Source organism: Pleurodeles waltl, chromosome 3_1 (assembly GCF_031143425.1).
Source record: "Pleurodeles waltl isolate 20211129_DDA chromosome 3_1, aPleWal1.hap1.20221129, whole genome shotgun sequence".
Classification (NCBI taxonomy): Eukaryota; Metazoa; Chordata; class Amphibia; order Caudata; family Salamandridae; genus Pleurodeles; species Pleurodeles waltl.
In genome coordinates, this window is record NC_090440.1 from 1,582,594,861 (window position 1) to 1,582,621,626 (window position 26,766).

A 26,766-nucleotide genomic window follows, 5' to 3' on the forward strand; every position below is an offset into this window, starting at 1 on the left:
CAGCATCAGCAATAACCATTTCTTTTCTTTTCCTGGTGCTGAAAAGCATCCGCAATAACATTGGCAAAGGTCATTAGGTCTGCAACGATAAAGTCAGAAGGTGATGTCTACCGGCTTTGTAAATGTTTGTGGACACATGTGTTCTTTCATATGTTGCACACAGAAAAAAACAGTATTTACACGTTCAGGAGCCATATGTGAAAAAGGGAATCTTTTTCACCTTCAGTGATGTCATTAATTAATGGTGTCTATAGTGAGTTGCTGAATAATTCTGCTCTGAGATCATTGGTAGTCTTATTTGTGATGTCATCTGTGGCATCATGAGTGAGGTCATAGACAGTGCATTTGGTGTAATTTATGGATGTAAAACTCGCCAAAACAAGTGATTATAGCAGGTTTTGGACGGTATCCATAATGTCCCTTTAATGGACGTTTGAAAGGGAACATTTTTGCCTGGTTGTAACATTGGATATTTTGTACACAGACTGAACAACCTCAACACCCACTTACCATAGTATTTTTTTCAGTTAATTGATTTGTTGATTGTTCTAAAACACTTTTGTGTCATAGTTTTAAATATGTACGTTTTCAGCATATTTTAGTTTGAACCTGCGTATTTGATTTGGGGATACATTAAAAAGGGACAATCATTGTGTAAGTGGAATTTCTGGTTTTCCAATTGGTTGAGATTCTACAATTATCCTTCAGGAATGGAGTATAGCATTTACAATACATTGTTTCAACAACAGATGCAGTAGTTATTGGTTTATCTTATTATGTCTTTATCAAGTTATTTGAGCCGGGCAGTGCACTGACTCATTTGTTGACTTGCTAGAAATGCTGAAGGGGAAACGCCAAATGCAGAGAGATCCTGACAGCTGAGAAGCAAACGAGACAAGCATAAACGAACGCCAAGTTGATGGGAAGCAGTTGTTCCCTTCATTCCCACAAAAAAACAGAGATGAACAACACTTCAAAATCATTTACGTTTATTCCCCCATCACCTATCATGACTTTGTAATGTAAAAAGTCATTACCGTGAGCACAGGAAAGCCAGATGAATCCTAGTGTCATCTTTTGAATAAAGATCATTTTAAAATGGGCCTGTTTGAATTGTTGCTCTAAATTTCTCAGTTATGTTTTTTAAATATCTCTCGTCTCACTATTCAACTTCACAGTTAGTAGGTGGTCTATTTGTGACAATTTTTTAACTGCATGATATCACCCTTTACAGAATACATATGTATGGTAATATAACATGCTTGGCACTTGAATATAGATTACATATAGAGATTGAATCATTGGTTCATTTTTTTTTATTAGATTTTTTTTTGTCACAAAAAATCTTCAAATAATCTTCTAGCTGGTTGATGTTTCATAGCTGGATTGACCGTACTGTAATGAAAGTTCTAGCATGTCCTATGGCTAAAGCAGGAATTGGATCTAAAATTTAAACGGAGATGGCCTACGTTCATTTTTATATGCATGTGTATATGTGCCCATCCCCTGCGATTGCGAAAAAGGGCCCTTTTTTTCGTCTAGTGACCTGAAATGTGAACACAGGGTACAACAATGCTTGAGAGGATTAGTGTAAAATAACAAGTGAAATAATCTCTAAGGACAGATTTTATCAGAGCGTTGGAAAGGCAGAGAACACTTTGAAGATGCAAAAAAAGCACAAGTTAAAACTCCAACATCATAAACAGGAAATGTATGTGTTTTTTCCATAACCCATCCGTTTATGTCAGTAGATGACGATGGGCTCGTCTCATGTGTATACAGTTCAGTCCCTTCTAGATTTGTATGGACAGAACGTTTCTTTCTGGAATTTGTGATTTAACGTTATGCAAACAGGCTCACTATGTTGACCATGCAAAACGCTGGCTGTTAAAAACCAGGTCACTGACAGAATATTGGAAACAAAAATATCATGAGGACAGAATACCATGTCAAAAATGTCGAGGACCAAAATATCGAGCATGTAAGTGCAAATAGGCAGGTATAGATTTACTACACTTAACTCCACATCTATGTGCCCTGAAGATATAGGTATGTATGGTCAAGGTACATATCTGTGGAGTTTATATAATAAAAACATTGCTTACCTATAGAACAGTGGCTTAACAAAGGCCCCCACAGCCCTTATGGTGCTCCAGCGGGCCCCCTTCAGCACAGTGCCCTGACCTGAGAGCTCTTGAGTACTTTGCAGGGGAGGCCCTCAAGTTTCCTTTCGCCACTGCTACAGAATCGAACCTTCAAGGTATTTTTTTCCTCGATATTCTTGACATGCTGTTTTGTCCCACAATATTTTTATTTCTGATATTTTATTTAAATACCATTAGCGAACATCTGTTTGTGGTACCTTTATGTGATCTATGCTCATACGCACCTGTACAAAACAAGTCGTTTAAGAATGGTGTTTCCCCACAAATAGCTTCCGGTCCACCAAACAAATCTTCAAAAGCATTAAAAAGAAAGGCTGAAAATTCTCATTCCTCTACATGCAAACCGGTGATTATAATAGGGTAATGCAGCTAGTCCCAGAATGCATAGAAAAACCGAACTGCAGGAGATAACCACGACTGATGTGGAACAACTTAGAGCATTTCTGATATCATCCTGATCCCACAGATTGATATTTTCCCTTTACTATATATTGCCCTGTCCCACCTACTTTATTCCACCCAGTACCCCTATCATGCACACAGCAGTGTGTCCCTGAAATTTGCATCATCTAACGTGCACCATTTATTCAACGTATATTCCACGGATGCACAACACCCAGTGCTCACCTCATGCACAACACCCAGTGCTCACCTCATGCACAACACCCAATGCTCACCTCATGCACAACACCCAATGCTCTTCTAAGGGAACCACCCAGTGCCCCCGTCAGGCACATCATTCACTCTCCTACTAAAGTGCATGATTGAGAGCTCCCATTAGCCACCACATAGAGGCTCCCCTCAAGTACAGTAATCAGTGTTCCCCTGAGGTGCACCCCTTGTGTTCCCATGGTGTACAACGCTCAGTACCCCACTGCTGAACATTACCCTGTGCATGCTACTCCACAAGAGGATGACTGGCTGTTGATTTAGACCATCCAAGACATTTGCTGGTCTGCGTGCATTTCTGTTGTTTTGTGACTCTGTGTGCTTGCACTATGACAAGACCAAGCCTATTAACTTTGTTACTGTTTATTTACCATTGGTTCAAAGAGAGAACTGATGGAATAATCCAAACTGTGCCATGTTTAGTTTCAGCCAAATTTGTCTCTCTCCCAGAGCCTACTGGGATATTGGATGTGTTTCATCATAAATATGGTGAAAAATGATCAAGCTTTTTTGAGGGGAACACATTTTAAGCGAAATCTGGAGTTATCTATAAACAAGGTTTGTGCAGATGAAACAAAGTAATTGTCCAGTAAATTCTCTGGAGACGAGGGACTCGATGGGACTGGGCAGTCCTTGTAAGAAGCATTGCCAGATGTCTCGTGAGTATTAGAAACCAGATAGCAGTAGTAGCTCACTGAACCCCAAGAATCCTTCCATTTAGGCTTTGATCACAGATGGTTAAGAGAGCGAGCAGTCATGCCTACTCCTGAATGTGGTACGGAGTAGATTCTCTGATGCAAAAAGCACTTGATTGACACACTGTAAATATGATGTCTGGGCAGTGTTACAACTTTATAAAAAGATAAAATACTAACATGTTTGGTAGGGTAGTACTTTATGTTACGTTAGGTGCAGTAAATTATGTTCTACACACTATGAAAACAACCTGGCTCTTCTGTATGCCCAGGGGACATGAGTGTAGTGTAAGCACGGCACGTGCAGGCTCCTTGAAATGAACACACTATACAACAATTGTATGGTTTGTGCCTCGCCACACCTCAGCTCTATTTATTCCTAATGTCACGTGACTACTTGAACAGAAAACAGGGGCTAGACAAGGTGATCACACCCTTGTTGGCGTGGTACATGGTACCCCCCCCAAAAACATTACATTCCTCCCCCCCTTAAAAAAACAACAAAACATAAATGACAGCACCACAAGTTCCAAACAAAGAGGCATATTTACAAGCCCCTTGTGCCACCTTAGTGCTGCCACAGCGTAATTTTTGTTATCCTATGGTGGCATTTCTGCTGTGCATTATATACAGAGTGGAGCAATGCTTGCATTGTGCCACTTTGTAAACCCTTGCGGAACATTATTCCTGCATCAGGCATAATGTATGCAAGGGGGGTGTTCCCCAGCAGGGAGGCCCGAAAAAATGGGGCAGTAAAATTTACATTTAATGTGCCATTTTTTCTGCCATTTGTAATGCCTGCTCAGAACAGGCTTTAAAACGACACACCCATTATATTCAATAGCCCTCCCTGTGCTTTGCTGCACTAGCGTCAACATTGCGATGCAAGTGTAGCAAAGCCACAATAGGGTAAAAAAAGTTGATGCTTTTGTGCTAACAACCGCCATGGTGCACTGTATTGTGAATATGGTGCAACAATAGTGTCATTAGGTGGCAGTAGGGGGGCACAAGAAAAGTAGCACATCATCTGTGATGCACCACGTTCCTGTAAATATGTCCCAAAGTTCCCTCCATGCTACTTACTGTGTCTTTCTTATCTGCCTGTCCCCTGCAAGGAAACAGTCAGTCACAACTTCATGATATAGCTGAGATGGCTTACGGTCACTGCAAATCAGCAGGGGGTGCTCTTTCATTTTCTCGACCTGAGACACTACCGTCCACTGCTTCTCCTGATTGTTGCTGCAGATTTGAATCAGCTGGATGAGACTTGCATGCTGACCTACCCAGCTCTTCTACTCACTCTTCTTCCTGGTCTCCTCTGCTTTCTGGGTGTTTCTCACACTCACTGTCACCATGCTGGTTGCTCTGTGAGCACCAGACATATTTGAAGATTGAGAAGTTCCTTTGTGATCATCTCATGTCCTTTTGGTGCAGATACCACAGTGCTGTGGACCTTGGTAATTGTCCATGGACCTGGTTCAAATGGCAAACGAAACTTGCTCCCTGCATGATGGTCTTTTAACAGAACCTGGTCGCCCACCTCCAGATGCTGCAGTTGGGCCCATTGCCACCGTCTAGCATTAACATTCTGGTCAATTCAACTTTGAACTGACTTATTTTCTGTGGGGCCAGCTTTGGCTAATGCTGGATGGTGTGAGATCATGTTAGCCACTCTCTGGGAGTGGCATAGCATGCTGGGAGCTGTCCCAATGGTCCTGTGGGTAATTACTTGTTATTCCCTTAGGAATGCATAGATCACCCCTTTTACGTTCCATTCTGACACTTGGGCAATGTGTATCTCTTTTGTTATAGTTCTCCATTCAATTCAATTTTATTAATTCATGATTTGGAACTCAAGAGGTCCACATGCATTGATAATAAATAAAATAACTTTAGAAAACATACAGATAAAATTCTTATGTGAAACTGGATAAAACATTACTTTATCTGTAAAATGTGATACATTCACAATACTTCACACCAAGCTTAAATTCCATAATCCTTCTTAAACAGCACTATAGATATATAAAGTGCATCAAACTAGAAGATTTAACTTCTATATTAAAAAAACATTAAACTCAACCCCCCTAACTCTTTACAATGTACTTCCTATAAAGCACATCATACAGTGCAAAAAATAAGTACCCAAGGAGAGACCACTCTTATTACATTCCCTACCACAAAGTAGCATTGGCTTCCATAAGGACAAATGTAAAGTGTATACATAAAATCCAAGATAAAGGTGATCTATAAGATACAAAACAACCATCCCTCTGCCTGTCAGACATGTATTACAAAACATTATCATTTTCATGTTCTGCTGCTCAGTGGAGAATCCCTCTTCGTTATTACATGGTGAAGTTCGTATAAAATGCCTCTAAACTGCCGAGGTAGTTCACTTACATTCATCTTGGAACCACCAATATGAGAAAACCCAATATAGGTTTAAAAATTACTTGAATAATTTAAAGATCCTAAAACAAAATATTTCATTAGGTGGATTATCCCAAAATTCCAGGGCCTCTCTGGCAGAAAGAATATTAAAATTCAAATAGAGGGGTTTCAACCATGTTTTCCTCAAAGTAGCTAAAGCAGGACACACAAATAATACATGCTTAAGATTCTGCACCCCCAATTGGCAGAGATCACAGATGTTAGAGGATCCATCCCACTTGGAGGTTAGTTCTCTAAGTGGCACTATATCTAGTCTCACCAGAATGAAAAAGCACCTCACCACATGTGGGAGATTCCAGGCACGGTATGGCTGAGAATGTTTAAAAATCGCTGATTTAGTTAATGTAATGAGTCTCCTCTTTAAAAGACAGGACTCAAGATCTAGGAAAAAACCTTTGGACCATGTTACCTCTTTCAAGGTCTTTTTAAGAACAGTGAGCGGTAACAATAGAACCAGATCAGGTTCAATCTCAAGCAGTTGCACAGCAAGATTATAGTTTCTAAAAAACTTGGATTTTTCTCTTAATCTGCTGAAGATTTCTATGAAGGCTAAGTGTCTTAGGGTAGATTTCATACTATTGGCTAGGCAGTTAGCCCTCTGAATCATTGCAACAAGGCCCTGCATAAAGGTATTCTTAATGCCAAATTCAAGCCTCACAGCTGCTCTTAGGCCGAGTTGTTACAAAAAGCCAAGCGTCTTAGAATTTGCCCTTGTATCTTGTCAATGAAACCCCATTTAGAGATCTCTGTACATTCTGTAGCATACAGAAGGGTGGCCAGAATCTTTGCTGGATAAGCAGTGAGTAGATGTAAATAGTTGCGCCGGCCAACTGCATTAAAGAATGCCACTAAACCTTGTGCCTGAGAAAGAGCCTTACTAACGTTATTATGAAAATGATTTTGGTCGCTGAGTGAGCAGGATAAAATTTCCCCCTAAAAACAATACATTTTTACCTGCTCTAACTTATGCTGACCTAGGGACCAAGAAAAAGTATATTTTTTACCAGACTTTTTCAGTAGAAAGCATACTACTTGAGATTTAGATATATTAATTTTCAAGTGATGCTGCATAGAATAGTAATTTAAAGCAGCCATACACTGGTTTAGACCTTTCAGGGTAAGGTCAATCACAACTATATCATCAGCGTATGAAAGACAGGAGATTGAACGCCCTCCAATTTTGGATTCAAAGCCATCAGCATTCCATAAGGGACCAGGCAAGTCATAGATAAATAAAGAAAAGAGCAATGGTGCCAATAAACAACCTTACTTCAATCCATTTTTTTTTAGGAATTCTAAAGACAGACCCTGCTCTCCTCCTAGAAGAACTTTGCACCAGGTTGAAGAGTTCAAAGCTATGACTAAACGTAACAAGTTTGGCTGGACACCCAACTTGGGTAATTTCTTCCATAGTAATGGTTCTCTTGAAATGCTCTGCCTCTCCATTGGCCTGGGACGTGATCTTCCAGTGTTTAATGCCCTGGGAATGAAGGTATTCAGCAATTTCCTGACCATTAAAAAGGGGCCCATTGTCACTGCACAGTTCTCAGATGAGGCCGTGGGTCACCATTATTATTTCCAGTTTCAGGATTGCTTCTGCTGCTCCAGTAAATCACACCACTTAAACCTCAGGGTATTTCGAGTGTTTGTGAATGGCCACCTGCATTTGACGACTGTGAAGTAGGCTGCCGAAGTCAGCACTTGCCCACTACCAAGGGACCTCTGGCACCTCTTCAGTAATGACTGATGTTTCTGGACCTCCAGGCACATGACACTGCTCGCACTCTTTGACTGTCTGCTCCACCAGCTCCTCAAGCTTGGAGACCACACTTTGCTTCTTAGTCGGCTTTCTGTTTTCACTACACCCTGATGAGAATTATGTGGCAGCTGCACTACCTTTTGGGTCAGACTTTGTGCTATTAGGAGATGAGGACCGCACATGAGGCAGCCCTCGATGGTGACAGTTAACTCATGACATAGATAATTTAGATATGACAATATTTGTTGAGATTCCTCTCTTTTGCAAGTTCATTTGGTCATGAGTCTTATTCAGTCTCCTGTCAGGACTGCTGCCGCCGCTAGCTGTAGGCAATCATCCTCTGCTGTGGCGTTCACCATCTCTTTCCGAGATACCGCAGCTACTTCTTCTTTGTGGCTGGTCTGGCATGTCTTGACAGGTAATCCGCACTGGATTCTTGCAATATCCAGAATTCAATAGGAGTGGATGGTTTAGACGCAGACCCTTGAAATAGGGGAACGAGGACCTTATGGCCTTTGCATACTGTGAAGCAATGCCCATACAGGTAAAGGTGAATGTGTCTACACGCATTAGATGGCTATGGCTTCTTTCAATATGGAAGTATCGCTGGTCGGTGGGGGTAAGTGCCCAGCTTGCATTTGCTACTGGGGCCCAATCCCCACCGCTTTGTTTGTTTTTTGTGACAGTACCACCCCTAGCCCTATGGTGCTGTTGTCCATGGACACCTCAGCTCCATATCTCTCCAGGGTCAAAGTAGCCTAGCGTTATGTCTTTGTACAGAGCTTGCTTTCTTGCTTGAAAAGCTCATTCCTGTTCTGGCTTTAAAGTCCACGGTGTGAAGGTTTTTATGATCTCTCTTAGGGGCACTATTAAAGTGGTTATGTTTTTAATTAAATGTCTGCAACTGGCTGGATGGATTGGTCAGTGTGGAAATGCGATAGCTTCCCTTTGAAGCATCCAATGCCGTTGAATAGTGGAACAAAAATGTTCAAGCAGCATTTTGATCCCTGTCATGTGCATGTTGAGGGTGAATAACACCAGTTAACGTTTTTCAGCAGCTAAAGAGCATGCCTGCTGCTTCTTTGGTAACCTATACTTTGGTACACGTGGAGTGTTCTTGGTGTCGAATGGTTTCTGTGAACATTTCTGCCAGTGGAAGGAGAGTGTTGTTCCCAAAAGTGTATACTTTGACCCAGCGCTGGACGGAGTAGTTGTTTTGATGTCTCATACAGGGTTTGTGCCATGATACTGATCGATGCCCCTGTGTTGATGAGGGTGGTCATCAGCTGTCCTTCCACCTGTATTTGGCACTTGGGTGCTGTCCTGGCTTTTTTTAGGTAGGCTTGACTGCGTGGATAACATGGTCCCTTCTTGGTCATAAACACCATGTCAATGCCCTCTGGAGGTGCAGCAGGGTACTCGAGGGTGTTTACCACAATTGTTTGGTGGCTCCGCGGTGCTGGTGTGGAGTGACAGACCTTTGAGAATTTTTTTTTTTCTCCACATGCTGAGTATTTCTTTTCTAGTGTGGGGCTCACCTGCATCCGCAAATGGTCCACCACACAATCAGCAGGTTTTGTTGGACATTTACAGTTTCTGCTAGTCTTTTCATCTGGTCAGGTCCCTCAGGATACCTGGTTGACTTGTTCTTGTTTAACTGTCCGTTCTAGTGTTGCCTCCATATGGAATGCTGGTGCCTTAGACTGATTTTTGGATCACCCCAAGGTGAGAATATCTTGTATGGATTTCCTAATGTTTTCCAGGATTTGCTTCCAGAGTTTGGTGAATGTGCAGACCTGGATGAATTGTGCTGTTATTTAATCTTGCTTATCTGGTAGGATGCAGGTGCTAGCTAGTTCTCGGAGCTGCACATAGAAAATATCTATTAACTCATCTGGGTTTTAGTAGGCTTGTCTAAGAAGAAATCTTTCATATTCTGGATTGACGAGGGCCACAAAGGGTGTTATCAGAACTGTCTTCAGCATGGTGTAAGTGAATGGCGGGCCACTTCTACTACATTTTTTGAGAGTTTCTAGATTCCTTTCCCAGTAAGGTGGAGCAACAATGGCTTTCTTCTATCATCGTCTATGGCCAATGCAGCAAAGTAGGTTTCCAGACATTCTACCTAGGTGTGCCAATTTGCAACTTGCACCGATGGAGGATTGGGAGAAATTGGGTTGTTGTTTGGAGGGGTGAACCTCTACTTAAGCAACAGCCACAATCCTTGTCATGGTGAACTACAAAAAGTCACTAAATTGACCCATGTTTAACACCCCTCCCCCCGGTAGCTTGGCATGAAAGCAGCCAGGCTTAACTTAGGGGCAATGTGTAAAGTACTTATGCAGCACTTAAACAGCGATAACACACAATAAGAAACTTCCACACCAACTTAGAAACATAGAGTAACTTTTAATACATTATTTGACACCAAAATGAAACAAAATCAATCAGTCTTAAGTTTAAAAGTGTGAAATAACACCTAAAAGATCAAAGTGCCAACAGCGTACATTTAGTCATGCGAGACCAGGGCAAAGTCAAAAGTTATGGCCAACCATGATGAAGGATGGTTTGGATACACAAAGTGGTTTGGGCCCTGTGTCCACTCATCTTTGGAGAATTGTTAGAGAAAAATGCTTGCAAAGTTAATGTTCACAAGGGCAAGGCAGCCTGCGATGTCCAAGGAGAAGGCATATTTGTTGGGGAGCTGCTGGACGTAGTTGTGGTGAAGACTCCTACGTTTGGACTTAGGGCCTGATTTAGAGTTTGGCAGATTGGGTTACTCTGTCACAAACATGATGGGTATCCCGACCGCTGTATTATGATTTCTATAGGATATAATGTAATCGTAATATTCCAGACCTGATATACAAAGTCACCCCATCTGCCTAACTCTAAATCAGGCCCTCAATCTCTTTTTTAGAAGTCAAAAATCTCCAATGGAACAAAGCTACAAGCTGTAACCAAAAAGGGCTCCACAAGGCCAAATACTATATCTGAAAGGGGCTGGTGAATTGGATTCACTGCTGAAAATAAGAACAAAGCAGGGGATGCTGTGAAGTAGTCAGACTGGCAATCTAACTTTGACAGATTGGCAAGTAGGTACGTCCTGGCCTCCTCTTAGTTCTCAGAGCACTTTTTGGCAGAAGATTTTCTAAGTCCCAAGTTCAGGATATGGGCAATCTAGGCACTTTCAGCACCACTTTGAAGGCTCCAGGACTGGAGGGGCACCACTTAGCGGGTCAGGCCTCACTCAGGATGGGTCAAGGTACACGTTCAAGATGGTTGGAGTCTTTTCTGTCCTTGAGACCCTGATCAGGGGACCAGCCAACTAGCCCTTGGAGCCACCCTGGAAGTTCTGGGTTCAAGAAGAAATGCAGCTCTCAAGCAGCAGGGCAGTCCTTTGAGGGCACAGGGCAGGCTTCAGGCAACAGGGCAGTCTCCTTGGTGAAGCAGGGCAGTCCTCTGAAGTACACAGCAGGCTACAGCAGCAGGGTAGTCCTCTTAGAGTCCTTTTGCGGGTCCTGAAGTGAACTGAAGAGTGGGTCTGAGTGTCCTATGTTTATCCAAGTTTTGAAGTTCATGAAACATCTGGAGTTTTCCCCTCACAGAAGTGTCTGGAATTTCCTGCCTCCCTTCCCTCGTCACAGTCTGTCTGTAGTCACAATAGACTAGTGTGAAGCTCTTTGTATGTAAGCTGAAGCAGTTGCTTTGAAGTGCAAGTAGGGCTGTGCACAGCTATGTCCCCCCACCTTGCTTTGGATGTCTATACTGCTAACACCCAGTCCCTCTACTCTGTGGATGTCTGGGAGGGACATGCAAAGGCCAACTGACAACTACACCTAGTCCTGTGATGCAGGGTACAGGCTGCAGGCACTGAATGGTTAGGACAGTCAAATTCCAACTTTGTCTTAAAATCTGACTTTGCCATTAAAGTGTATTTTAAATTGAAATTCTCTTGACACCAAACATAATGTTTTCACCTGCTCCCAAAGAAACATTATCACTTATTAACTGTAATAAGGCAACCCTATGTTATCTTATCAAAGAGGTAGGCCTCATTGTATTGAAAAACAAATTCAGGAGTGTTTCATTACCGGGACATGTAAAACTTAAATGTACATGTCCAACTTTTTAAATACGATGCACCATTCCCTATGGGCTGTTTAGGGCCTAATTTAGGGGTGACTTATAAGTAATAAAAAGGAGTTTTAGGCCTGGCCAGGGCTTTTTTTGCAAAGTCAAATCGGCAGTTTAAAACTGCATACAGGATGCAAATCGGTGAAGGGGTGTCACACTAAGTGCTGCGGGACCACAATTAGCATTTCATTTACCAGCCCTGGGTATATGTTATACCACTTTACTAAGGATGTGTAATTAAATTAAATATGCCATTTAGGTATAAACCATTTTTACCATGTTTTAGGGATTTAGCACAAGCACTTTAGCACTAGTTAGCATTGGTAAAGTGCACAGAGTTCTGAGCCCAACAAAAATGAATTCAGCAAAACAGGATTGGAGGAGGCAAAAAGTTTGGGAGTGACCCTGGAGAAAGGGCCAAGTCCATCAAGGACCAATTACCACAAACAGCTCTATGAGAGGAATGGAGGTCATGGTGGCGGTGGTGGGGCAGCAGGCCTCGTGCTGGTAGCAAGTATGTGGTGAGTGGAGTGCCTATCAGTGGGAGGCATTGGCCGCAGTATACGGTAGGGCTCCAACCTGTGTTGGTGATGTCGGTGACCTTCCGGGTGTGGTAGATAGCTGTCAGCCATGTGGTGATGTCGGCATGAAGCCTTCACTCTGAATTTAGATATGGGTGATATAGCAGTGAGTTTCCCTGGGCCTGAGAGCAACTTTCACACTAAAGTGTCTGAAGGAAAATGCATTGACCATGCAACAGGGCTTTCAGTATGGTGTGAAGCTCATCCAATTATCATTAGAGTGAGCAGGGCAAATGACGTCTGTGGGCAGTGTGGTGGCGAGGATTATGTGCAGGTGGACACCGGCTCCTCCTCTCATCACAGCACATAGGGTATACCCAAGGCCTGCATTAGCAGGGAGTACCTGTAATGAGGGATGAGCCCACATGTTGCATATCAGTAGATGTAGAGCACTGACCAGGAAGGATGAAGTGAGCAGTAGGTGCATTGATGGGCTACTGGGTCTCAGGAATGCAGCGCGGCAGTCGACTTGGCATCCTTTCACCAGAGGGCCACCCCACCAACCCCTTCCTCCACAGAGGAGCGAGATACATTGTGAGACATGCAAGAGGTCTCAAAGCAGTGCCCGCCTCATCACCATTGTAGTGTAGGCCAACGCTTTAGTAGGCACAGCACTTGCTGGATCCTGGAAGTGAACAAACTTCAGAAAAATTGTATGGTTTGTGCCTAGCCACTGTACACTGATACATGCAGTGTGGGTCCTATCAGTGACAATCCTGTAAAACAGTATTCCATGTGGCTGCAGCTGTCATACGAGTGCTGTGATTGTGGATCAAGTTTCTTGTCCTGATTTAATCTTTGTTGATCTCGTGCTCAGTGCTTCCATCTTGTTCTCAATGCTTCTGCTTGAAGTGAAAGTTGAACATTGCATCTGTGTTGCGGGGCTACCTGATAGTCACAGGCAGTGAAAGCTGGGGTAAGCCCAAATAGCCGCTCAGAAATGGTGCAGTGCTAGACATTGTGAATGAACAAATTGGTTTTAAGTACATCTTTCTCATGAACATCATTTGGGGGTCGCCTGGGATCGCAGGGGAGACCACTTTGGTTGCTTCCAGCAACCCTCCCCCCGACACTTCTTGTGCAACTTCTGGCTTCAAAGGTGACAAAATCAGTGTCAAGAAGACAGGAGTGAAGCTCTGCCCTCCTTGTTTTCAGCTCATTTTTTATTACGTTAACAGTGAATAAAGTCATATTATTCACTGTTAGTGTAATAAAATCTTGAGGACTGTAACAAATCTTTTAAATGGATGTTGTGTAAGTATGCTTGAGAGTGTGCTTGTGCTTATGTATAAGCATGTGAGCATGTGTGAGTGAGTGAATGTTGCAGTCAGTGATAGGAGTGGTAATAAATTAGATTACTTGACAGTGAGTGAAAATTATGAATTGAGGGTAAGATTGAGTACAAGTCATTGGAAGTGAGTAGCTGTGAGTTAATGAGTGTAAGAATGAGTGACAAAGTGTGAGTGAGTGTAAGACTGAGTGCAAGAGGTGCAAGAGAAGGAAAATGAATGAGTGCAAATGAGTGAGAATGACTAAGAGTGAGTAGGTGAAAGTGAGTGTGAGCTACTGAATGTAAATTAGTTTGAGCTAGAATGTGATTTTATGCTTCCATAGCAAATTTTGAAAAAAGGAATCAACTCCTGTGGAATGTCAGGTTTCATTGGCATGGCACACAATGAAAAGACATATGCAACAAGTGTCCTTTCATTGTCCATGGCTTTTTAGCAGACTTAAGTGAAAAGACTGCTTTAAAAGGTACTACTTGAGCAATTTTCTTATTTTTTTCCTGTAGGTAGAACCCCCCTACCCCTTAATGCATCCAAAAGAGCTCTGGTTCGTTCCCTTTGTTCAGTACAATTTAGGGTAAGTATTGTTTTACACCCCACCATTTTCAAAGGTTATGTCAGCACCCTAATATGGGTGGATCCAAAAGAAGCATTTATGTTGTATTTCTATATTAATGATACAGTTACAATGTAAATTATGTGATATCATCTGGGATGAGGTCATGTCACATCACTTCTTGGGTAAATTCAGGGCCAAAGGTCATAAGATGTCATTTCTTTTAGTGTCAATAAAGTCAAAGTGTGTGTGATGTCACTTCTATTACCCCAGGCATTTTGGGGAATCGAATCCATTATCTCTCTTCAGGTACATTTTGGTCTCTAATGTTTTCAGTGTCACTGATTCCATTGTGAAGTAGGTAAGATGGAGATAGTTAAATCGGATGAATTTAAAGCAGACATTACAGGAAACTCTTGAGGTATAACCCACTATAGTTGCCCAGTTGCTTTGGAGAACTGCAAATGGTCAGTCTTTCTTTATATTTGACATTTATCACTTTCATAGACAAGTCATATGTAACTTCAGTTCTGATACCCAGATATACTTCTGGTTTCCTGTCGCAAGAGACACAAACTAGCATTCAGAATGTGGCTAGTTTCTCTAGTAGTTGAAAAAATCCTTAAAGGTCCGCTATTGAAAGGTTACCTATGCTACCAAACCCATGATACCACCAGGCACCGTGTACGGTATTCGGATACTCTTTCAGCCAGTCAAGCACTGTTGTGGGGCTTCATTCTTCTTTTGCCAGAGCTCACCGCAGGGGGTGGGGTTGGCCAGTCAGCACTTTTTCAGGTAATAGCTTTGTCCAAGCTCTTGCCACAGCCTTTGCCAAAGTAATCATTTTTGCATGCCAGTGGTTGACCTGTCCAAACTTGTCTGATCCAGTTAGTTCAGAATAAGGAGCCCTTTCAGGTGCTTTGAAGAGTTTATTAACCCAAAAACATAAGTACAACAACCTGATTATAATGACTGGTAAAGGAGGAGAGAGTAGAGTGAGCAACAAACGAGCATTCAGGAAGGACAGGAGAAATAGAATTGTCAGATCCTACATCATCGAACACGAAAACTCAAATCATTCTTAGAGCTACACATACACAGAATCCCCCCCCCCCCCAAGTCTGTGGTACCATAACCCCTCATGTACTTTACAAATATGGTACCTAAATCTCATGCCTTATACTCTTAGGGAAGTTAGGACTACAATTCATAACAGACTACATGAATTTAACAGGAAATACAAGTAAAAGAACCTTAACCCAGGCCTCTTAATCAGCTGCTTGCAATTGTTTGTCATGGAATGGCCTTCACATGGGACTAGTATTTGCCCACATTGAAAAGAGGTCCCCTTTGGATGAACTTGTATCCCGAGGTAGGATGCATGCAGCTGAGCAATTTCTTTCAAAACTTTTAGAACACCTACCAGGGAACTACGCACAGGAGTTTCTGGTGTAGGACAACAAACATAGCTACCATGCCAAAAATAGGAACAGGGTGAAACATTGCTACTGCACTATATTTGGTGATGTCATGAATATGCTAATTTGTGGTTACAACACTTGAAAATGTCGACCTCTTTTTGTTTACAGAATGTAGGTCAGTATATAAACTAGCTAAATTCGAATTATTTTACCAAGTCATATGACTTGATTGATAGGCAGGGGCATTGCTTGGTCACTGAGATTTGGGCAGGTGTGAGCTTCAGATTGCCCAATAATCACGCTTGTGTATAGTGTCAAAATGATTTACACGGCCATTGCAGAATAGTTTATGGGGATCCTGAAACGAGTGATCTAACATGCCTCGATGGAGAGCATTGAGTTGAGTCACACATTGTGCCAAGCCCTCTGTGCCTAAGGGTCGACTCCTCACTCTACCACTGCTGAGAGTCCTGCCACCCTGATGTCCGGGAGAGCTATAAAAACCAAATTACCAAAATGGACCTCTGAGCGAACTCTAAATGATGAGGAGGTCTGTGCTACTGACACTGCTCAGAAATGTCAGATGAAGACATATGCTGATCAACGTTGTTGGACTTGGGAGATCATGTTTGACGACGGTGACTGGGTTTTCGTTAACAAAAAATGAAAACACAAGACAGATCCTCCATTTGAGGTTGAACCTCTGAAAGTAGTGCAGAGCAATGAGCACATAATGACAGTGCACCGACCTGAAAAATCCATTTCAGTGTATTCGGCACACTTCAGACATCTGTCTAGGTGATTATCGGTCCCTGGCAAGCCCAGAGGAAGAAAGCCATGATCAGACATCAGACCCTGTACCCTTGGGGTCCACCCTGGGTACAGCTCAAATACCTCATGTTACTCAGTCTGACTCAACTGTACGAGCACCCAGATGGCTGACCAAGAAACTGTAATGCTGCTATTTGTTAATGTTTTCTTTGTGTGTCTTTTTGTTTAACAAGGGGGCGGATGTAGTGTCTTGGGACTGTGAACAATGACCCTGCATCTAGGGAGCAGAATCAAGGCAAGGGATTATGCAATAAATTGGGGAGGTGTTAAGGTGTGTACGGGATATATTGAGAAGTTAGTGGACTGTTGTACACTGAGGAATAAAGAAGTTAAATACAAGCTCTTTGTGTGGCATGTTCTTGTGCATGCTTTCGTGCTAGGGAAGATGCAACAGCTTTTACTAATATTCAAGGGCTTTCAGAAAGCGCAATCTTGATGTGGTCACATATATGCAGGTTGAGGCACATTGTCTCAGAAGGGACCCATCTTGAAAATCATGTAATGCCAGTGGAAAAGCCTCTGCTGGTCATTGAAAGAGAAACTCACTTTATCTCAATGACTTTCCGTTCTAATTCTCGAGTAGCTCATTCTATTAAACCTGCACTTACTGTCAGTAAACACGAGTGATTCAATCAGAGAGTTTTTCATTCGGATTGGTCTAAAAGTACCCAGGGTTAACTGCAGAGTCACAGCGAGGGAAATCTGATCTGTAATGTGTCACTTGAAGGTCACTCGATAATGGGCTGTCACATGAACTGCTGTACTAAGAAAGAAATGTATTGACTGAGTTAATTCGCTTTAAAACTTCGAGAGCCTGTTTGCCATAATATTACGTTTAAAAAAGCATTTCACTTTTTTAATCTTCTGTAATTTATTTCTCTTTCTTTTATTTTTATGACTGTAAAGCACATTGCGTTTTGTTTAGGATGCACCCATTTTATGTTCTTGATAAGTATAATGAAAGAAAGCAATAGCTTCTATCTGGTGAATGCTGTCAAAAGTCCCAGTGAACATTATGGCCCTCATTATGACATTTGTGGTAAGTACTGCTTACCGCCATGCTGACTACCGCAAGCATACCGCCGCCGCAGCAGATTACTGTTACCCGTATTATGACACAACCATAGCAATCCGTCACTATACAGCCACACACATAACTCCGCCAGCCCAAAGGTCAGTGATAATCCGGCGGTAGCAAAACCAATACCGCTATGCCAACAGGAACTACGCCCACAGCATTATGACCCACAAATCACTGCGGTGGACATTCAATGGCGCTAAACCATTGGCGGTACATACCGCCATGCTCAAAATACACACACACATACAAAACAACACTACATTCAACAATTTGAATAACACACACCTGACACCCTTACACACACCACATCCACACACCCACACCACTATAAAACACACACACACATTATCCACAACCCTTTACGACTAAAAACAATTGCCACAAGAGAGCTAGCAAGACAACAGACAAGACCACAGCCACACACCACCATCACATATACACCATTCATGCACCTTACATCATACACCCCAACACATCACCTCACACACCCTCACCCACACCACTCACACTACACCCATGGCACCACGACACCCCAGGTTCTCACAGGAGGAGCTAAGGGTCATGGTGGAGGAAACTATCTGGGTAGAGCCACAGCTATTCGGATCACAGGTGCAGCAGACATCCACTGCAAGGAAGATGGAGGTATGGCGGAGAATCATGGACAGGGTCAACGCAGTGGGACAGCACCCCAGAACAAGCGATGACATCAGGAAGAGGGGGAACGACCTACGGGGGAAGGTGTGTTCCACAGCAGCAAGCCTCCAACTAGCTGTACAGAGGACTGGTGGTGGACCCCTGTCATAGTTTGGACTCTTGCTCTAGGCAAGACTGCTGGTTAAAGGATGACAGTGCTTTTGCTTGTAGGCGACTATGCCCATCCTACAACAAGTCGCAACTGTTGTTCCAACCTTACTGGCTCACCAGCAGCACCTCACCAGAAACACAATAGTAAAAGGTGATTTGTGGCAGCCTTTACGCATGGACTTGAGAGTAAGACATCTCAAGGAGTGTTGTGGTTAAACTGAGATTACCCCTTTCTCACAGATCTATCATGTCTCATACAAACACAGGTAATGACAAAGATGCAGTAAAGTTTCAATAGTTTTTATTTAACACAACTGCAGTTTGCAATATGTTGCATGGGCTGCAATGATTAGGATAATGCATAATGCAAGAAACAGGATTGTGAAGACGAGAGTCATTATTACAAAGACCCCCACCATCTTGCAATGCATGTAAAAACATACGAGATGTAATATGCCCCAATACCCTAATGTGAGAGGTCTAACCTCTTACCTAAAGGAGAGCTGGTTTTGCTAAACCTAATCTGCCAATGCCATGTCCATGAGAGGAGCCTCCAACCCTCGCTACCTTGGAATGAGGTCTCTATCTCAGACTCTGCAGGGACACGAAGACTGGGTTCAGCGGCAAGACGACGTGCAGCATCGGTATCAGCGATGGTTGCGATGCCCTCTGGTCGGAATCCCTCTGATTATCTGTCTAAAGTGTGATGCATTTATACAGATCTACCAGGACCCCTGACGTAGGTGTGTTCCCAAACAATTGATAACAGACATGCTTGGGACGGCAATTATTATAAACAAATCCCTCGAAAGTATAGAGAGGGAAAATCCCTAAGTGTGAACACCCACTGTTTGTTTGTCTTTGTCGCTTGATCTTGACGCCTTAGCGCGGTGGCACTGATAATGTAAAGCATAACAAGTGGCCTAACTATAAACAAGGCAGCCATCTTAGATGAATTAAATAATTAAATGGGCTAAGACAGAGCAAGCTAAGTAGGTTAAAAGTCACTAGGTGACGGGACACGAGTCTGCAAGCCAGAGGCTAAGCTAACTCCTGTTACCCCATTAAAACAAACTAGGATTCACTACACCCTCCCCATTGCCATAACAGGTATGACGAAGATAAAGGAGCCCAAATGTTAAAATTGCTCTGAACTAAAAAGCTAAAAGCATAAAAACTAGCTAAAAAACTCTTTAAAATGTGTTAAAAAGGAATAAAAACTGTTCAGCTAAAATACATACAGAGATGTTAATGTCAACCATGATAAGCACAGCGTGCCAAAGCAAGTTAATTTAAATGCATAATCGGGAATGGTAAGCCAATTCATCACATTATTTGCTATACGCATGATCTCAAAGAGTGTCATCAAAGTCACCAACCAAGGACCTAAAAAATGAGTCAACATCATCTGATGTTAAATCAAGTACTGGGCGGACAAACTGATCCACAGAGCAGTAGTGAGCAGTACTTTCTGGTGTAAAGTCATCAGTTGCAGTGCCGTCGTCCATGGTAGATCTCAAAACGGAAGGCTCATAGGTGGCCTCACGGAGCAACCTCAGTTTCAAGGGGCATGACCGTGTATGAACCCTCATCGGGGACATCATTCGTTCATGGTCTACAGGAGTTGTCAGTGCACCAGCAAGACAGACCATAGGCAGATGTTCAAAGAGGCACCATATGCAGCAGAAAACTGGTTGTACACACCAAAGAAGGGGCCGAAATGACAACGACTAGTCATGCTCCAGTTCCACCAGCAAGGGTGCACCGAAGATCCAAACCATGCGTTCACGGCACAGCGGAGTTGATGGGAGCAGTTCCATTGCTCTGCATAGCTGGAAATAAACAACCACTACGAATCAGAAGAAATAGCAGTAGTAGTCTGCCAATCAAAGCCAAAATAATTGGAAAGCCACCAAACACATTTGAAAAGAGCGAGTGGATGGTCGACAGGGTGAACCCGAAGACAGTCTGGAAGATGGAAACGAAACCAGACCTGACAGCCTTAAAGAAAAGAACAATCCCAGTAGTGCTCGAAGCATTGAATATTCTGGATACCAGTTCTCCAAAGTGCTTGGGGAAGTTGGTATTTAATAGGTATTGTATCTTGGCTGATGATCTCGCAATCTGGAGAGCATCCGTCTCCTTTGCGGATGCCTTTAGCCTGCTCAGCTTGTCATAGTTCACATTAATAGTATCTATGTGGGGCCACATATCAGATACTTTTATCTCTCGTGTGGGGGTGAATAAAACATGTCCACAACACGTAACTACCTTCGAGACCGAGATTGCGTAAGCAATTCCTGGTTGCTTGCCGCAACAACTTTGATCATTCAGTACCACATAACTTCCATTGGAAAGTACATGAAATACCGGGCGAATCAAAGGGACGGGAGTACCCTTCAGCAAACAGGCCAAGTTTGCGACCCCTGCATTGCAAAGACCATGAAGGGACACCTGCTTGCATATCATCGAATGACTAACAGCAGTCTCACATTTGCTTCCGCTAAGAAAGACCTCTGTTTCACCGTTCAGACATTTATAATCAAAGGGCAACTCCCACTCTTCCTTAATATAGCTATCTCCTAGTTGCTCGTACCTTCCCACTGCAAGATGTTTCAGGCAGCTTGAGAAACGAAAGGTCAAAATCGGTAAATTAATTATGCCATGTAAGAGCCAGATAGTTGAAGGACTCTCTGCTACTGTGAAGGGCAACTTATCTAATTTTTCTACATGAAGCATGGTGAAACTAGCTTCCCTTTTAGCCACTGTCTGTTGTTCTCTGGAAACATTAAAAGCAGTAAAGAATTCACTCCCGTTAATATACTTCCATGGAATACGGCCATTTTTCAGTGTCTCTAAAGTCCAACCCAGCTGCATGATGGAACGTAGCTGTGTCTGTCCATGATATAACCGGGACAAGTCTGTCTGAGTGATATCAATAGCAGACATCACTATATTCGATAGTGATTAAATCCTGTTGGACAGAGTATTCATGCCATTGTTGACAACTGCTAAAGCCTTCTCTAAATTGTCCCTATCCAATTGCCTTAAACGTGCAGCAGCCTCAATCTGTGAAAGTTTCCAAATTTCATTGTACATAGCATATAGGAACCTTTTTTAGCGCTGTTTTTTAGGACCCAGGAGAAAATCCTGCAAGTCTACATCTTCAGAAAGAGTGTTCAGGTGTTTCTTAACTGCTGCTAACATCTTGGTCTGTACCCATTGCTGGCACAGTTTACCCACACTGTATATCGTAATTATACCTGTATGTTGACCCGATAAAAAGCGAGGGTCTGGCCTGTTAATCGAAAAAACCCTGAAGAGTTCAAGAAACGCGCTTGACACTCATTGGTGTCAGTGAGCCATATTAACCACCCGCCTGGACTGGAAAGTGAAGAATTATAGGTACCAGCCTTTACCATTGCATCTAGCCTTTCCTCGTGATATTAAGGAAGTATTGCCAATCTTTAAATCTTGCGGGAGTGGGGATACTGGGCGTATTCAAGTCTTTAATTTTTGCTAACCCTAGACAGGATGTCTGCTGAATAGTGTCATTTAAGAAAATCATTTGCACAGGAATCAGGCATACTCGAAATAAAGCTTCCCTACCCTGTATCTGCCAATCTTGTGTTCCCCATACACCTTTCAAGTCGATAGTGCTTTTCCATTATCCGTAATCTTCAACTGCGAGCCGGGAAACAAAGGGATCTGAATAAATCAGTTTTGTGTCAGTTAGCAAAATTTTCCTAATTTGTGCTGGAGGTATTTTAAAATAATACAACACTGCTTTTTTGTGTCATGCCCAGAGAAATATGTACATTTATCACTATAGTATTTTGGGCTCCCCACTGGTGGTGTAGAACAGTGTTCCTTCCCACTGTGTGTAGTTTAATACTGGCCTGTATCTAGTGACACAGTGAGGTAGTAATGTCCCCAATTGGTATAGCAGAACATTTCCCCATAATTCAATGTATGTTCATATACATCATCACTTTCAAAAGCGGAATAGTCCTTCATTTCAGTTAGCATGGAATCAACTGTTCGGACATCCCAATCATCAGAGACAACATCAGGTGTAATTACATCTGTCATAGTAATTTTGAACACGCATGGTATTTGAATAATCTCTGTAGGCCCGTATATATCAAGGGAACTTTGTCCCACACAATCCCATCAGAAATCGGTATTGCTGTAACATTTACAGGGGACAAGTCTCTTCGGACCTTATGTGAGGAATGATATGGAGTTAAAACTTCATCAACAGGCTCAACAGAGGAGTGATCAGGAATATAGTGACTATTTATGAGCAAAAAGAAAACAGTCACAAAACCAATCCATAAAAATAATGCAACAAATGTCAAACAGGACCATAAATAGTTCCACTGGTATAGCAAATAGTTCTTTTTAAGCCACTGATACAGCTTACTTCTTGTTGAAAGATTGTCAATCACAGTAGTGGATGAGTCTGAAGAAAAATCATCAATGACAATGAAATAGTCAGAGGCAGTCTCTGCAAACACGGGAGCCGGAGCATTTTTTGTATTTTGGTCCATTTCACGTGGAGGCTCTTGGTAGACAGTGTCAACAGTTTTTGAGGTGTTTGTGTAAAAAAAACAGCCAAATCTTGGACAGGAGTGGTCATCGATGTGGTGACTGGAACTAGCAAAAGTTCATTTTTCGCCCTCCCCATGGTTGAGGAGGTGTCTGGAACAGCATTGGACAGTGTTGCATAGTCCGTAGTAGTGTTGTTCATCCTACTATGTAGATGTAAGTCTAGTGAGAGGGGATCGGGAACCACCCAAGGGACCTTTTGGTCTACTGTGAAGGATCAGCCACATGGTGTAATTTGATGTCATCAATGGAGATAAATCTGTTAGTTCGAGAGCCAGACAGTGGTGGTAAGATGACAGTCCTGGTACCTTGAATTCCCAAGACCGGTACAGGTGCTCTGTATGATGGAATGAATTCCTTCTTCACAGCGATCTTCTTACAAACCAGATCCCCAACTTCAGGAATCCAGCCAGTCGAAGTTTTCGCTAAATCCCTTATTCCTAAGGTGGCAGCACTGGTAGATGATTTATCATCACAAAATTGCTGAAACTCCTATAAAAACTGTGAGACATTCATTTATGTCAAATGGTGTTTCTGCTGCCCCCATACTAGAGGCATCAAGATCTGGGACATACATAGATATCCGAAAGAGAACCTCATAAGGAGTGTGTCCCCCAAGGATACGTCTTGGCAGATTATTCAGTGCTCTCTGGACCCCATATAGGTGATGTAACCAACTGCGGCCTGAATCTAATACTCGAGCTGTTAAGGACTGCTTTAGATCACGATTCGGCCTCTCCACGACGAATTTCCCTCAGGATGGTATGGTGAGGAGTAATGGAGTTCAACACCCATCATCCCCATGGCGTCCCCATGGCGTCCCTGAAGGCCTTAGAGGCAAACGCAGGGCACTGGTCCGAGTGGACTGCTGCAACCGCATATGTACCGATAAAGATCAGCAAGTCTTTATATCAGTCCGAGCTTCAGCCGACCGCTGTGGCCATACCCACAGGAATCTAGAACAAGAATCTACAGCGACTAGAATGTATTTGTATGCACCATCAGGCTGTAAGGGACCACAAAGGTCCAGGTACACACACTGTAGTGGCCTGTTGGACACTAAGAGGGATGTCTGTGGTGGGCGTTTGATATTGGAGCCCTCTATCTGCTGGCAAATGTCACAGCAAAGGACATACTGCTTTTTTCGTCTGCATAGACCAGGCCACCAGAAGCGTTTCTGTAAGAGTGTTATCATGGCCGATATACCAGCATGTGCAGAAGCGACACCCTCATGCGCTGCTTTTACTAGATCTAATCTCTGGTCTTCGTTGGGGATCACTCGATCTCCAACCCCAAGAATTGTTGCGTAGGCAACATTCTGTGCACTGGTATGGTAAGTATAGTTTGTAGGGTATCCCTTCGGAAGGGGCTTGCCTGCAGCCGAAGCTTTCACGGCAGTCAGTATTTCATTATCCAATCTCATTTGTGAACGAGTCACTGCAGCGAAAGAAGACGTAGCTACTGCTGCTTTGGCCGCTTCATCAGCCAATGTATTACCAGTAACGTGTACTCCTACACGTTGGTGGCCGGCCCAATGTATGTCCTATATGGTCACGCAGTAGCTTATCCTTAAGATCAGCCACCCTCCCCCACAATATTTTGTGTTTAATGGTGTTCCCTTTAAAGTCTCTAAACCCTTTCAACTTCCAATGATTGAGATAATCATTGAATGACTGAACGCAGTAATATGAGTCAAAGACTATTAAAGTCAGGCTTCCTGGCTCAGTATGTTCCAGCGCTAGTATAAGAGCTTTAAGTTCAGCCAACTGGGCTGTGCAGTCCCCTAAGGTCTGCGTGTAGGTAATGTGAGGGTAGAAGACTCCATCTTTCATCACTCCGCTCACGGCTGCGCAAGCTGCGGAGTATTGATGTTTAGTACCTACAGCCAGTTGTGCTGAGCCGTCAGTGTATATGACAGTAATGCATCTGTCTAGTGGCAAGGTATTTAGAGAAGCGGGGTACTCTTGTTCGTACTGGAGAAAGTCCTGTGTCTGAAGTTTTGGATCAAAAATGTAATCGACGTCAGAGGCGGTCAGAGACGTTGCCCATTGAATCCAACGTGGATGTAATGCTTTAGCGTTTGGAACGCTTGCTTTGGTGACAGCCTCTAAGGCCGGCACCGGGGAGACAACAATAATACGTTTCCCCTTGGCAAGTGGCCTCTCTTTCATGACGGCCATCTGAACTGCCGTCAGAATCTTTTCAGTAGGTGCAAAATGTTGTTCTGCGTTCAAGTATAAATGTGATTGATATGCTATGGGTACCTTGTCGCCTTCGTTGAAGGTGACATAAGTAAATCCAATGGCACCAGCAATTATTCTGATTACCAAATTCTTTTTATTGTCACATGTGTGCAAGTGTCTAACTTCCAGCATGTCCTGTTGCATTTCCCTAAGGATGCGTGTATTTTTACCTGTCCAGGGTCTGCTAGAAAAATTGGGCTGAACCAAGTCATAAAGTGGCTTGATACGTTGTGCATAATCTGGAATGTATGTTCTTCCAAAATTAAAGAAACCTAGTAATGACTGTAGTTTCTTAAGTGTGTTAGAAGGGTGCAGTTGAGCACATTTTTCTAGAAAGTGCAGGGCCCGGCTCTTTCCCTCGTTTGATAGCTCATATCCCAGGAACAATACACTGAGAAAGGTGATCTTGCTTTTCTTAAAGTTGAATTTGTAATCGAGGTCTACAAAGCCCAAAATGATCAGATCGACCCTTGCAAGATGAATGTCGAGGTCGTCGTCTGTGAGATATATGTCATCCACATAGGATAATGCCTCGGAATCAATATCATGTAATATTGATGTTACACGGGCTGAAAATAGCCCCGGGCTGTTTTTATAGCCTTGAGGTAAACGACAAAAGCGTTTCTGAGAGCCAAATGAGAATGCACTCAGGTCCCGACTTTCGTGTGCTAAGTTCTAGCAGAAAAAGCCATTAGATATGTCTAATGTTGTTTTATATTTTTTACACACTATTTTATTTATTAGTGCTGTGCTATGTAGATTTTGTATAGCATATGTGCGTGTATGACTATTTAAATGCCTATAATCAATGACTATTCTGTATGAATGGTCTGGCTATGCAACGGGGAATAACAGATTATTCATTGCAGATGTACAGGGCTCAATTACTCCCTGGTACTCAAGCTGGGTGAGGATCTCCCCCACCGGAGCTTTCACTTCATGTTTAACAGGATATTGTGGCTGCGGTTGGGGTGTGGACCTAACGGGAATAACATGACAAGGAGACTCCTTGTCCCAACCTACATGATTGCGATATAACGCAGGTGCCTGCGCTAAAGCCCATTCAACAGCATGCACTTCTTTTTCTGCTTCCTGAACAAGATCGGAGAAAGAAGGCAAAATGGCATCTTGCCCATGTGGGAGCTTACGGACATGTTCAGACGGCCAGTCTCTTTCGGCCAATAGGATATCACTAGTAAGTTCATCCCAAAATATCACACTAATGGTGCGCTCCACATCTCCCTCTATTTGAATTTGTAAGTCAAGAACCCTGACGGGTGGGAGAACGTGGCCGTCTGCAGTTTCAACTGCGATAAAATCGATAGCTGCTGTCACATCCAGATGATCTTTCAGACTCTGGCGACATATCGTGACCTCTGCTGCGCTGTCTAGCAGAGTCACTGCCCATGTCTTGTTCCTCAACAGTGTTCTCAAGTATACTGGCATTTTTAGCTGTCAGTGCTGCCACCTTTT